A 14,088-nucleotide genomic window follows, 5' to 3' on the forward strand; every position below is an offset into this window, starting at 1 on the left:
CTCTCTCACACTCACACTCTGGGAGTTCCCAGGAAGTCTGACCAATTATGGTGCGGCCAAACAGCATCAAGTCAGTTTTATGGTGAAGAGTTTTGGTTGTTTTCACATGTTTTTTGTGTATCTTGGTGTGAGCAGTGTTGGGTTGAGAGAGAGTTGGGTAGTGAGGCGCCTGGAAGGCTCGGTAACCAGGTTCTGGGAAGCCCAGGTCTGGAAATTCCCGCATCTGGTTCCCCAGGTAACACATATGGACATCCCCAACCAGGTAGGTGAGTACGCGCGCGCGCATTCTCACAAATGGGGAAACGTTTCTTTCACGTGATCCCTCCGTTCACCTAGCAGTAAATAGTTAGCTGCTATGGGCCACGTTCTGGGACGTGTGTTTGGGGAGATGGGGACACACTCACAGTAGATATGAGAGGAAAAATATGTCGGGAGTCGGTGCACAAGACAAATGACGGCAAGAAAGGCAGTCCAAGAGCTAGAGCCTCCATCTTGCACACAAATAATAAACAAACACCGAAATATATTAGAAAGTTTTCTTTTGCAGAGTGGTAGACGATTGGAACAAGTTAAGTGAGGTGGTGGAGTCCAAAAGGTCAGTAGTGTCAAAGCGTTATACGACAAAGAGTACTGGGAAGACGGGACACCATGAGTGTAGCTCTCATCCTGTAACTACACTTAGACAATTACATACACATTGAGCCTCATGGCTGAGTGGATAGTGCTGGGAGGGGGGGGGGGTCGTAGTCCTAGGGCCCCAGGTTCGATTCCTGACCGAGGCAGAAACAAATGGACAGTGTCTTTCACCCTGATGTACCTGTTCACTTAGCAGTAAATAGGTACCTGGGAGTTTAGACAGCTGTTTCTTGGGGATGTGTGAGAGAGTGTTGAGAGAAAAATCTGGTAGACAGAGTAAGAGATACTGGTTAAAAAGGCGGAGCCCAAGAGCTAATAGCTCCATTCTGCAGGTACAAATAGTACACACACACCTCGCACCCTCAAGGCTGAGTGGACAACCCATCCTCCTAATAGAACGTAGCATTGACGTACTATCTGTCATGTTCACAGAAAATGGTACCATCCGTTTTCTATGTGCGGCGGCTGAGACGCCAGAGAGAAGGAAGGTAAAAAAACAAGTACAGGACGCCTGCCAAGCTTGGTAGCTACTAGTCATGTAATCATATTAAGTATTAAAGTCAGTAACCAAGTCATGACTTTACATCAACCCTACAACCAAGACTTCCTCAGTAACACACAAACACCACACTATCTACTCAAGGCCAAAAATCGTCGTACTAGAAAATGGTAGCCGCTCGCGAAATTGACAATACTGTCCCGTTTTCTACCGCTTTACTTGTAGGTTACGAAAGGGCAATTTAGTACGAAAGTTTCTTGACGTTGGAAAACCTTAGGATGACGTGCTGGAGTGAACAGTGCTCAGAGAGTCGTAGTCCTAAGGGCCCAGGTTCGATTCTCGCCCAAGGCAAAAGTAAGTAATTATCAAAAGAAGGCACCAAACCGGGAAGGCTATGTAGCACCATTAAAGTGGGGAATAATCAGAGGGTGCTAAATATCACCAAGGATGCCAATACGAGAACAAAAACTCATAAGGCGAACGATATCAAAAGTATCCGAACCCGAGGCAAAAACAAATGGGCAGTTTGTCACCTGATGCCCCTGTTCAACTAGCAGTAAATAGGTACATTTAGAGTTAGCTGCTACGGGCTGTTTCCTGGTATGTGTATTTATGCAGGGAAGAGATCTCAGTAGTAGACACAGGAAAAATGTATGTTGTACACATAATGGAAAAATAAAACGAAGGTGGGGGTCAAAGACTAATAACTATTCTGTACACGTGCGCACACATACGAACACATCTGTGACCTGTGCAAGGAATCAGGAAATTGGGGTCCATAGAATTATCCAAATCGGCCCAAATCGGGCCAAAACTACACAAATCGTCCTAGCATTACGTAAGTAATGAAGAAATATGGTATATTTACTTACTATAATGTTGGTGCTACACGTAGAACATGATCAAACCTAATTTTACTCTGAAATAATCTAATTTCATAACGAAATGAGACGTAAATATGCGAGAGGTGACGCCATAGGAAGTCGACGGTCCAAGCGACAATTATGTGGAGCGACTTATCCAAGATATATGGTCGCCTGGAGAGTGTTTGCTGCCATAACAGCCTCCTGTACACAGTGATCCAGTCGTCGTACATACATGTATGTATATCTTGGCGCGCGGATTGAACGCTCCTGGCTGGACGTTCTTTCCACGCCTTACCTGGAACTCATCTTTGAATTCAGCTGGCTTCTTTGGGCCAGTGTGTGCTCACTGCAGCTACCCAGGGGTTCACAGGACCGGGGGAGGCCGGAGCCTCCCTAATGGACGCCTCCCCGAGCGGGGGCGCCATGGATGTTGACAGCAAGTCCCAGAGTGGAAAACGTCTGCTGGAAAATGAGTCGGCTGATGCTGCCCCAGAGCGAGACGCTAAGAGGATGTCTTCCCCTTCAGAAGACCTTAGTCTTGTGGTACCCCGTTCCTCGTTTGTGGTAGTCCTAATCCAGTCAGAATCAGGTCAGTGCGTCTTTGCAAATCCTCGTACCTTAGGTGCAGCAATCGAGGCTTCCGTATTGTGGCCACATTGCCTGCCTGAGACCATACGTACCCTGGGTAGGGGTGCAGCACTGAAGCTACATATCAGAAAGGAGGCTCTATCACACATCTGTGTATCTGACATTATTAAGTTGGGGGACTGGCCTGTCAGGTGCCGACAGGTATTGTCGCAGGAGGAGGAGTCTCGGGCCCAGTATGGGAAGATTGGCCCAATTGACCAGAGTGTAGATGTGGATGACATCCAGGCCGCTCTGCAGGTATTAGGGGGTGCATCAGCGAGATTATTGGAAGTTACCAGGATTCGCGGAGCAGCAGGGCCGACATCCATGGTCCGTGTAAAGTTCGATGGGCACCTCCCTGACCGAGTGGCACTACACAGGACCTCGTATCAGGTTCAGCCCTACAATTTCCCTGTGTTACGATGTTAGGCTTGTCATCTATTGGGCCACAGTCGCCTGACCTGCCGTAATGCAGCACGTTGTGCAAACTGCGGCAAAACAGGCCATTCAGACAGAGATAACGGTGGGTGCTCTGCTGCACCTCACTGCTTTTTATGCCATGGTCATCATAAGGTTACGTCTAAGAGTTGCCCTGTATATCTTGAGGCCCTCCAGTTGGACATCGATCATAAAACAGCGGGGACACCTCGACATGAGCTGTTCCAGAAGTTGCGCACCCTCAATCAGCCTATCGCTTCTCGCCTCCAGGTTCCCCCTGGTCGGGTCTCTTCACAAGTAGGAACTAGCAGACGCTCTTGCCTGTCCCAGTCACATGCCTCATACGCCCAGGTTGCTAATCGATTTTCCCTCCTGGGTAGCCTTGACACTGACGGAAACTCATCCACGGATACAGACATGGACGCTCAGTCTCGGCCGGAGCCTAGCACTCGTCACCCTCCTGCCTCTCCTCAAAGAAGCCAACACCGGCGTCGTCGACACACCCATCGATCAGGAGGTACTGCTCCAACAGACAGTCCTGATGATCCTCTGGTCCCCCAGGCACTTTTCCAAGGGATTGTGACACCGGGGGAACATGAGGCCCAGAGTGAGGCTCCCACCAGTCGCAGACGCCGTCAAGAGAGTTCGCGAGCCGACCACCGCTTCCGTCAGGCAGAGAGAAGCATAGATCAACATCCTCTGGACTGGAAGTCATTGATACCACACATTTTACTTACATTGTATGAGGGTTTTATGGCTTTTTCTAGTGGTTCCCCCTTTGGAGACGTCTGTCCACTGGTGGTCAAAAAGTTAGCTGTTGTATTTCAGGGATAATGGCGCCCCATCCTGAGAATACTGTAGTGTTTTGGAATGCCCGCTCCCTTTTAAGAAGACACAATTTCTACGCAATTTAGATTCTACCCCGCGTCCATGGACTCGTCATCATTCTCGACTCCTCGACACTGCTATCACTCGTCTCCGGATTGGGCACACTTGCCTGGCCGCACATCTCCATCGTCTACAGCTGGTTGATTCCCCATACTGACAGTGGTGTCCGACCCAGGAGGATACAGTGGAGCACCTTCTTCTTCACTGCCCTCGATTTCATAGCGCTCGCGTCAGACTACAGAGTGCTGTTCGTAGGCTGAATATTCCCTGCCTCACAGTTCCCGTTCTCCTTGACGGGGCAGGTGCGAGAGATGAAGACGTTCGTCATGACATCCTTCGCCATACCTTCCGCTTCATCCGTCATGTCCGAGGCCTGAAGGGACTGTAAAATTTGTGGCCTGAGAAGATTGTAGGGTCTATGGCCTGAAGAGACTATAGGGACCCCATCCCTCCGCTATTTCCCGGTATCGGGCAGCCGGGGCGCATCCGATCCCACGATCGTCGTCGCCCCTAAATCAACACAACACAACAACAACATGTATGTATGAGTGTGTGTACATGTGTATACAACATTAATAATTTTGTAACTAGCGTCAAACACTGTTACTTTGTTACTTGCTTAGCTAACCGAACTAGAGGGTTCAGTTCCTGAACCGATTATGTGCCTCTGTAATCCTTTACACCACCGCCCACGGGATGGGTATGGGGTGCATAATAAAGAAAGAAATAGCAGAAATTGAAATTGCATTAATACGGTTATTGACATTCAATAATAGTAAGATAAGTTTTGATATTAAGTTTTTAAGTAAGATAAGTTAAGATAAGTTTTAAGTAAGACAGTTTTGATATTCCTAGAGTACGACTTAATCAAACTAGAAATGCTCTACAAATCAAGGGGCCCAGAATGTGGAATGACCTTCCCAACCATGTTAAAGACTGTACCTCTCTCAACCAGTTTAAGTTAAAAACGAAGCTATACCTAATAAATTCCCTGTAACCTACCTTACCCTTCTATTGTCAACCAATGTCTGTTTTTTTTTTTTTTTAAGAGCGCTGTTTGTCGACATAATTGTATTTGTGCTGCTTTTTCATCTATGTTTTCATTTCTTGTTTTCATTCTACTCATTATCCTCAATTAGTATTAAGCTTGTCATTTAAGTTTATCATGCCCGAAACGCTTTGCGTAATAGTGGCTTTAGGCATTGTATGTACTAGCTCTACCTATAAGTCAACCAATCTTTGTAAAAATTTATTGTATGTATGTACCTTACCTAAATAAACATTTTATTTTATTTTTTTTTTTTTATAAATCAATGAGGACCAAATGGGAGACCAGTGATCAGATGAATATTACAGACTCAAGAGTAGCCTTCTCTTCTTGTATATAAATGAAAAAATAAATTCGTTTGTTTAATTCTAATGCTTATAGGCGAGAACAGGTGTGAACGCCAGCTAGCGCACAAGTACATGAGCGCCCAAAATACTTTTACACAAAAGACATGTACAGACAGGCGTGTGGCTTCTGACTTCTTTTTTATTGATTAATATTAAATATTAGGCGCTTACCTATAATAGTTATCATTTTATGCAAGTATAACTATCACATAATAAATATAAAAGGAGTTTATCAAAAAACTGACAGAAGTGTTGTGTTTTGTGCGTTGTATCGTGTTTGTGGGTATTCGGGTGTGTTGTGTTTACGCTGGCGGGCGGCGTCCTTACCAACTCCGGATTATGTCTATTACATCACTAAACTTCATTTAATAACTATATGCCTGTTAAATAGAAGATTTTAATTGTTAATAGCATTATATTGTCGTTTTAATATGGAACACGTACACATATGCGAAACGTCTAAAGCTGGTGTCCAAAGTGGTAAAAATATTAGTGTGCGATGTTGTCAATGTACGGAGTGTCTTGTATCCGAGTCCATAGGAATTACCGTTTGTCCTGGCGCCATCTATGTTTTGACAGCAGTACTACTAATGTTCCCACGTTATGTGATGATCGCTATACGGGTGTTATGGTCAGTTGCTCTTCTATATATGTTTATGGACAACGTAGGTGATTTGAGGCAATTTGCGGCCAGAGTGAAATAGTATCCACGCGGTGAGTGATGGAGGAGGATATATACTGCTGTGTACTCGACCAGCGGGTGAGCGGTAAGTTATATCGAACAATTATGGGGAATAGATGGGTTATTTTAAGAGTAGAATGTCAGGTAACCGGTAACTACACAGATGGGGTAGTGTTTTTTTAAGTCTTTATTTACTAAAGTGGAACATTACATTATGCCTTTAGCTGAACAAGTCTACTGGTGGGGGAAGTAGACGGGTTTTATGAAAGTATTTTACCTAAATATTTGTATTTGGTTAACTAGTTCAGCCGTTACCAGGGAGGGTGTTCCTTTAATCTAATCTAAAAATTCTAGCCGGACAAAGTGATTAAATAAATTGAATAGACGAAGTGGTTTGCCAGGGTGCTTAACATTTAGTTTAGTTCACTTACTATGCAGCCCATGCTTAAAGAATGCAAGTTTATCATATTGAATTTACCGTAGTTTTACTGCATTTAATATACCGTTTTTACCCTATTTAATTATGTCGGGTAAAGGCCGGTCGTGGAAAGTTGCTAATATAGCAAGTTTTAAAGGAAAAGTTTGAGTTAACTTTAACGCTTAAGTTAGTGACCAATTAGCTTAGTCTATTGTGAGGAAAGTTACTATAATCTAACATTGCAAGTGCCATTTCTCTACTCTTTTTGAGAAACATGACTAGATACATGAATCGCATAATTTTATTACTAAATGTTCATAGATTAGGTTGCATAGTTGAGGAAATGATGATAAGGTTTGTGATTTTGTGTACCTTGACTTCAGCAGAGATTTTGATAGTGGCGCAAAATTGATAGGGGCTCGGATCATTGGGAATGCTGACTGAAGTTGATTAGGTCATGGCTATACCAAAGGAAATTAGTATAAGTGGGGTTAAGTTGGGAGAAGTGTTGTAAGTAGTGCCTAAAAGCTCTCCTTGGACCTCGGTTATTCGCAAGATTATGGTTTAGACTGCAATAGTTTCAGAATTGGCAAATAAAAAATACCGATGCCCTATATAGTTTTGAAATGGTAAAGACTACCAGATGCAGTTTAATGCTGACAAATGTAAGGTTTGGGGGCTAGGTAAAGATAAGATAGATGTTGTAGATTGTTAAGAGTATTAAATTTTTTGCAGGGGGTAAATTCTCCCCGAGCTGGCACTGCTCTCCAGCCTGGGATGTTGATTGGTTAGTCTTCAACTGCCTCCCAACATGGTAGTGAGGTCCTGAGCTGACATGCAGTGAGGAACGTGGAAAGCTTCCTGAATTGGCACATGGTATGCCTCCCTTTCAAACCAGCAGCTGGCACAAATGTTCCAGCTAACATCAGAATAGTGGATGAAGCCCACACTAAAATGTAAGTCATGAGTGCTGCAGATGGGGGAGATAGAACCTTACACCTGCAGAAGTGTAGTGATAACTGGAGAATATGGCCTTGTATAGTTGCTAGTGTAAAAATATTACTAAATTTAGTAAAATCACATTGTCTTGGTAGTATAGTTGGGTTAATTATGAATTTTCAGACTAAAAAGCTTGGTACATAATTCAACAGAATAAATTTGTCCCCCTAGTAGTAAGCAGTGGTTGCAAAAGAATAAGAATTTGTAAATATAAATTTTATATTGCTTTTATTCAAATGTTATACATGGTTAAATTAAAGTTTTTGCAATGTTCCAGAAAAATGTTCATGACTAAAGTTGTTGGAAAATAAAATTTGTATAGGATGTTGACTTGAAATGACTAGCTTTTTGTAATTAATAATGATGGGACAAGATAGTTAGTGTACCATTTAAAACGGCAACTGTTAAACTGGTGGTACAGGTATGAACAAAATAACATTGCTATGCAAATAACTTTTTAGTAATATTTGCTGTTCACATGACAGGTTGTGGAAGGTCCTGGCAACAAAGAGCTGCAGGAAAATACTTGCAGATCTACGGAAAGTAGTGTAGAAAGTAGTGTTGTGTACATTGGAATTAGAGGGTAGAGGTTAATTGCTAAAAACCTATTAAATATTAGGGTATGGAAATTGAATGGGTATGGAAGTCTATGCTTAGGCTAGTGGGTACCATATCTGCAAGTTTAGTCCTTTCAGGAATGTATTGAATAGAATGGTATGTTGAAATTGTGAAAATTGGAATGTGGGGCATTAGATCTTAAACAGCATAGTTGAGGGTGTTTTATTAATAAAATTTTAATGAAATAAATCTTTAGTTAACATTAAATGTTTGTTAAATAAGCTTTAATCTATAAATGTATAACACTGTTAAGGGTAATCATGAGTCAAAGTTAATGGCAGGAAAAGTTTTGTTCTAAGTGATGGTATTTTTCCCTTGAAAGTAAAAAAATATTCTGTTTACTTTAGCTTGGTTTTAAATTTATAGTTTTCCAGAATGTGGTTTGGAAAGTCCAGAAGTCCCTCTGTCAGTTGGAAGTTAATTGTAGTAAAGGTTAATCTGAATAGATTTGCATAAAAGTAAAAAAATAGTAATAACTTAAACAATATAGCATTGGCTAAAGATAAATGTAAATTGCCATTGAAGTGCAGTTGTGGATAGTTTCTCAAATGACATTTACTGAAACTTGGCAAATTGATGCCATATATATTTATATTGCTAAAGTAGATCTTTACTACTGCTACTAGAATATGTAGGAAAGGTAAATTCCTTAAAGAAATTTTTTCCATCTGAATTTGTAAACTACTGAATGCTAATTTGAAAAGTAAAGCAAGATTGGCTTTAAATCTGAAATTAATTTGTTGAAATATTTTTCAGGCGAGTGATTATGATGCATGGACTGGCTTGGAGTGAGTCTCCTTTACTCTACAAAAGTGGGAGAGTTTGAATTTGATGTTTTAGCTATATCAATGACCTAATCTTAATTCTCTTACCTAGTCCATTTATAGGTGTGTAACCATGTCCTACTGTTACAACCCACAGGGGATGATGCAGTGTACTGATCCTACCCCATATCATAAAAGGGGACCAGGCAGTCCTGCAGATTTCCCTGGCTTGGCTTTTTCAGAGCTTTGCTTTACTACCCATCTAATAGATGGACTAGATTTGCATAGGTTTAGGGACCCTTAACAATGGTTACATTGTTAATTCTCACAGGGCTTGTTTGCATCTAAAACTTTAGTGCCTGGCATGCATTGTACAGTGCTTTCAGTAAAGCATATGTACAATGTGTTTGGCACTAAAGTGGTGGATGTAATGCACCCATTCCGGGAACAAGCTCTGCACTAAAATCAGAGGAAGGGATAGGCCTTGTTGAGCCTGTTAAAAGATAGGCTGTTAGGATTTTTTGGGCTTATTATTAGGCATTGGTGATAATAAAAGTAGTGTCCCTGTTTAATGTTTATTTTTCTTTTACAGGTGATTGTCTCTGGAGTTGTCTTGGCCTTTTGGATCTTCTGTTCATCTAGGAGCATCTGTCCCACAACCTGAAACAGTTCATATAAATGTTTGTAACAGAATTTCATAATTGAAAGTAAAAAAAAGTTACAACACAAATAACTGGTAACTGTACTTCATCTAATTGTAACATATAATTGAAGTTTAAATATGCTTTTTCTTTCAGACTATAGATTAGGAAGTCCAAAACAACATCCTAGAGTTTGAAGGTGGTGTTTGCTCGACATTCAGAATCGGGTGAGTGTGGTAGTAATAATAAATTAGATTTGCATTATATATTAAATAGTAAAGTTAAACAATGTAGCATTATGTCTGAAGTATCTTTCTCCACTTAAATGTACTAAAACTTAACCTGAATAGCCATATCTACCTTTTTAATTGCTTGATTAGCATTAATAAAATTTAAAATTTTAGCCAATTTTAAAGGAACACTACCATTGTGAATTTGCAAAGAAACTAGAGTAAAAAGCTGTATTTATAAGCTAATTTGATTAAATGTTTCAGGTACTTTGCTAGATTACAATGGTATCAAAGCAGAGAGTGGCTGTTCTACTCGGCACATCTATGAAGCTGGTATGTTGAATTACATGTTTTAGCTATATAAATTGTATTACCAATATGGGGATGCAGGGGTGGGGGAATACCAACTTTAAATTATAATTGAAAATAAGAGTTCAGTATGCTACTTTTTAAATTGTTACCAAATTGTTACTTAAAGGGCTTTTTTCTAGAATCAATAAATGAAAGATGGGGTGGGGGAAGTAGGTAAATAGTGTATTTTGAAAAAGGCAAATATATAAGTTTAAACATTGCTGTGGGGAAAAATTTTATTAACCATATTAAATGTTTCATTGACAGGTTGTGGAGGGTGCTTCCAACATAACTTCAGGAACAGTGTACAGAACAATTGGTGGAACTTGTATGCTACAGAAAGTAGCACAGGGGCTGGCCAGCTGAGCAGACAGCACACTGGAGATGTGATCCTGTGGTCCCAGGTTGAATCCTGGAAATGGTGGGCCGAGTTTTTCACCCTATGCCCCTGTGAGTTAGTCAGCTGTAATGGGCTGCTTTGTGGGGGGACTAAAGGCCTGAAATTGCCAAGATACTTTTGCCCTCTATCATTCTGACAGTTAAGAGTACTGCTATAATTAGTATTTAAATAGTGAAGGTGCCTGGAAATGGGGGATAAAAACTGTAGTTCTAGGCCTTGACAAGTGGGTACAATAAAAGTTTAGTCCTTGCAGGAAATGTTTTGAATAGCAAAGAAATTTTAAAATGGAAATGTTACATTTTATTCAATTTAAGAATTGAGGGTATTTAGAATGTTTACTTAAATGGCAATTGGTTTGCTTAACTTTGTTGTTACTTGGTTCTAAAATAATTGGCTAAAAGTTTTTCCATCTATAAATTGCACACACAATAGTGTGATGCATCAAATGACCAAATCCATAAGGGCTGTGATGAGGGTTCAAATGTCCCATGACATTGTAAAAAAAAATTGCAACAGGGAGGTAAATTGACCTCATGGATTTGTTCATAATTAAAAGTTAAAAAAAAAATAATGGTACAAGAGACAAATTAAATATTGACTAGTAACTGTACTTCATATTTTTTTAATGTAACTAGTTTAAATAGGCTTTTTCTTTCAGAATAAGAATTGGGAAGTCCAGCTGTTCATCCTAGAGTTTGAAGGTGTTGATTGCTTGACATTCAGAATGGGGTGAGTGTTGGTGAATATTTTAAATAGAAAAAAAAAGTAAGGCATCAGTGGTTGCATGTAGATAATGTAAAGTAAAAATTCTTTCTCTACTTTAAAGTACTTGTTAAACTTAAATAGTTTGAGTAGCCATATCTAAGTCTTGTGCTTGATTAGCATTAGTGAGAATAAAATGTTAAGGCACATTAGCCATTTGAGTTTGCAAAGCAACTTTATATTTAATAAAGTTATACAACCAAATTTATAAGCTAATTTGGTTAAATGTTTCAGGTGGTAATGGAGATTATGATGGTATCAAGGCTTAAGAAGTGTGGCTGTTCTACTCTGCACATCCAATAAACTGGTATGTTGAATTAAATGTTTTAGCTATATCAAATAATTAACTTGCTTTCTTTTGTATCTAGTCCATTTATAGATGTGTACCAAAGTCCCTACTGTTACCACCTGCAGGGATTGACGCAGTTTGTACTGATCCTACCCCATTTCATAGAAGGGGACCTGGCAGTCCTGCAGATTTCCCTGGCTTGGCTTTTTCAGAGCCCTGCTCTACTACCCATCCAATAGATGGACTAGATTTGCATAGGTGTAGGGACCCTTAACAATGTGCAAACATTGTTAATAACTACAGGGCTTGTTCACTGAAAGAGTGGATACATCCAGAGGTTTAGTGCCTGGAACATGATGTACATAGGCTTTACAACAAGCCTATGTACATCATGTTGAGGGCACTAAACCAAAAGATGTGTTCCACTCTTGCAGCCAACAAGTCTTGCCCCAAAATGCAAGTAAGGGATAGGCCTTGCTGAGCCAATCTTAAAAGATTGGGACTTAGGGGTTTTGGTAGTAATTTGTATGTGTTAGTGTTAATAAAATGAGTGTCCCTGTTTGATATACTTTATTTTTCTTTTACAGGTGGTGGTTGTCCTTGGTACTCTGGATGTTTTCCTGGCCTTTGAAGTTGTTTGGAGTCTTCAGTTGAAACTTCAACCTGAAACAAAATTGTCAACATTAGTTATATTGTATACTATTTAATAAATCTTTTAATGAAAATACTTTATACTTTATCCTGAAAGTAGCTATAATTTAATCATGCTGGAAATTAATATTACAAACTATCTAAAAAAACTCTAATAGCGAGTTTATATAAAACTATAATAAACAAAAAGGTATAATACAAAATATATAAAGCTAATATAAACTTAAGTTTGTTATATACTTATATTATAGCTTAATTATATAAAGTTATAATAAACTAATGTTAAAGTTTATATTAACTTAGTTATATCTTATTATAGCTTTATATAATTAAACTTTATATATAAAGCTAATAAACTTACCTTTAAGTAACATAAGTTATATATATAAAAAGGTAATATTATACCTCTAAGCAACATTATATTTTATAAGAGAAAACTAATTTTGACAACTTAAAAGCTTTGCATACCAAACTACTCATTTTTATAGTTATCAGGTTAAACTGCAAAAGAAATTTTAGATTAAATTAACTTAGCAATAATGGCTAACAAATTTCACTTAACAAATGTATAGACTAAAGTTAAAGCTATGGAACATATTGATTAGTGGAAATGATGTAAAACTTTACATCAATGATAAGATTAAACTAAATTAGCTAAAAAATTTTTTCCCACAAGTGTCACAACTTGATAGGAAACATGAAAGTGTTTCCTAACAATATTGTCTAATGGTACCAAACCCTTCAATTTTCTAAGAGTAAGAAGAAAATAAACAAAACCATTAGACATGTCCAATCTGTTAATATAATGATGCACTGAAGTGTCCTACCAAATATTAGTAATGAACACTAAATTATTCACACCAGACATCCCATTACCACAAATGTTTCAAACTGCTGAAGATAACTATTTCAAGATAGTGTATATATACACTATCTGCCTATAACAAGCACCATAAATGGGAAGAGCCTTACAAACTAACATTCAAAAAAACTTCAAATACCTGGAATTCAATCAAAGCTATTAAATGAATTGACAGCCAAACTTACTGCCACTTAAACTCGCTAGATAGATTTCAAATGTTACTCAAATTTTTGAAACTGCCAAGCAGAAAACTTTAAAATTACTTTGACCTCACATCTGCAAGGTCCTGAAGGGAAGAAACATTAATATTCTTGTAAAATCAACAAAACATTGGTTTGTTAAAAACAAACCTGTTCACAATTTTTTTCTGATAACCAGCTATTCAAACACACACACACTGTGTTTGATAAAGCACCATATCAAAGGCTAGGAGTGAAATATGAAGCACATGGAATAAAGGATAAAAAGATTGCTTAATTAAAACAAATACATTAAAGCTTCCTCTGAAACAGATTTGACTGGAAAATACGGCATGAAGTGTACCACAAGGGTCTAAACCTTATATACCTCAATGACAAATCAAATTATTACAAACCACATCAATTTTGCAGATGACACCAAGATTTATGGTATAGGGAACATGAAAAAATGATATCGAGCTCTTACAAAGATCTACGGCTACTCTAAAAATGGTTACAAGACTGGCAAATTCTTATTATTATATACAGTATTTAACATTGCAAAACCTTACAGGTGAGCCAGAACAATCCATATCACAACTACCACATTAAAATGAAGAAGAACAATGAAATAAAGGACCTTTGAGCTAGATTCCGTCATTAACCAAAAGTTGCTCCAGTAAAAAACAAAAAACTCTAGAATTAATCAAGCTACCTTTTGACTTTAACGAAAAGAAGGTAATTATTCTAATGTCCAAACATTTATACACAACATATCTATAATCACTTAGATAATTGAAGCCAAGCATGGAGACCCCCCACCTTCTTTACAAAAACACATCTACTTTCAAACAACTTCAACACTGGCCAACAAAAATATTTCTAAAACTAAG

General features: G+C 38.8%; 1 protein-coding gene and 1 long non-coding RNA gene across 5 annotated transcripts in view; one reads left to right on the forward strand and one right to left on the reverse strand.

Moving 5' to 3' along the window:
• The first annotated feature begins 5,399 nt into the window (after positions 1–5,399).
• On the forward strand, positions 5,400–12,228 carry LOC138365538 (uncharacterized). Of its 4 annotated transcripts, XR_011228915.1 has the most exons (10): positions 5,400–6,116; positions 7,185–7,405; positions 8,823–8,878; positions 9,423–9,510; positions 9,628–9,698; positions 9,966–10,034; positions 10,320–10,502; positions 11,111–11,181; positions 11,449–11,521; positions 12,091–12,228. It is a non-coding gene; the product is annotated as an uncharacterized lncRNA (long non-coding RNA). The 4 variants fall into 4 exon arrangements; XR_011228916.1 differs by lacking the exon at positions 8,823–8,878 and having other exon boundaries at positions 5,401–6,116; positions 11,111–11,217; XR_011228914.1 differs by lacking the exon at positions 8,823–8,878 and having other exon boundaries at positions 5,406–6,116.
• Positions 9,392–14,088, reverse strand: part of LOC123772493 (uncharacterized) — a 73,246-nt gene continuing 68,549 nt past the window's right edge. Inside the window, exons 8-9 of the transcript XR_011228912.1 lie at positions 12,073–12,166; positions 9,392–9,490 (exon numbers count right to left, since the gene is read on the reverse strand). The gene's annotated coding sequence lies outside the window, so the exon portion shown is untranslated. The remainder of the gene's footprint in view (positions 9,491–12,072; positions 12,167–14,088) is intronic.

Source organism: Procambarus clarkii, chromosome 17, assembly GCF_040958095.1.
Source record: "Procambarus clarkii isolate CNS0578487 chromosome 17, FALCON_Pclarkii_2.0, whole genome shotgun sequence".
Classification (NCBI taxonomy): domain Eukaryota; kingdom Metazoa; phylum Arthropoda; class Malacostraca; order Decapoda; family Cambaridae; genus Procambarus; species Procambarus clarkii.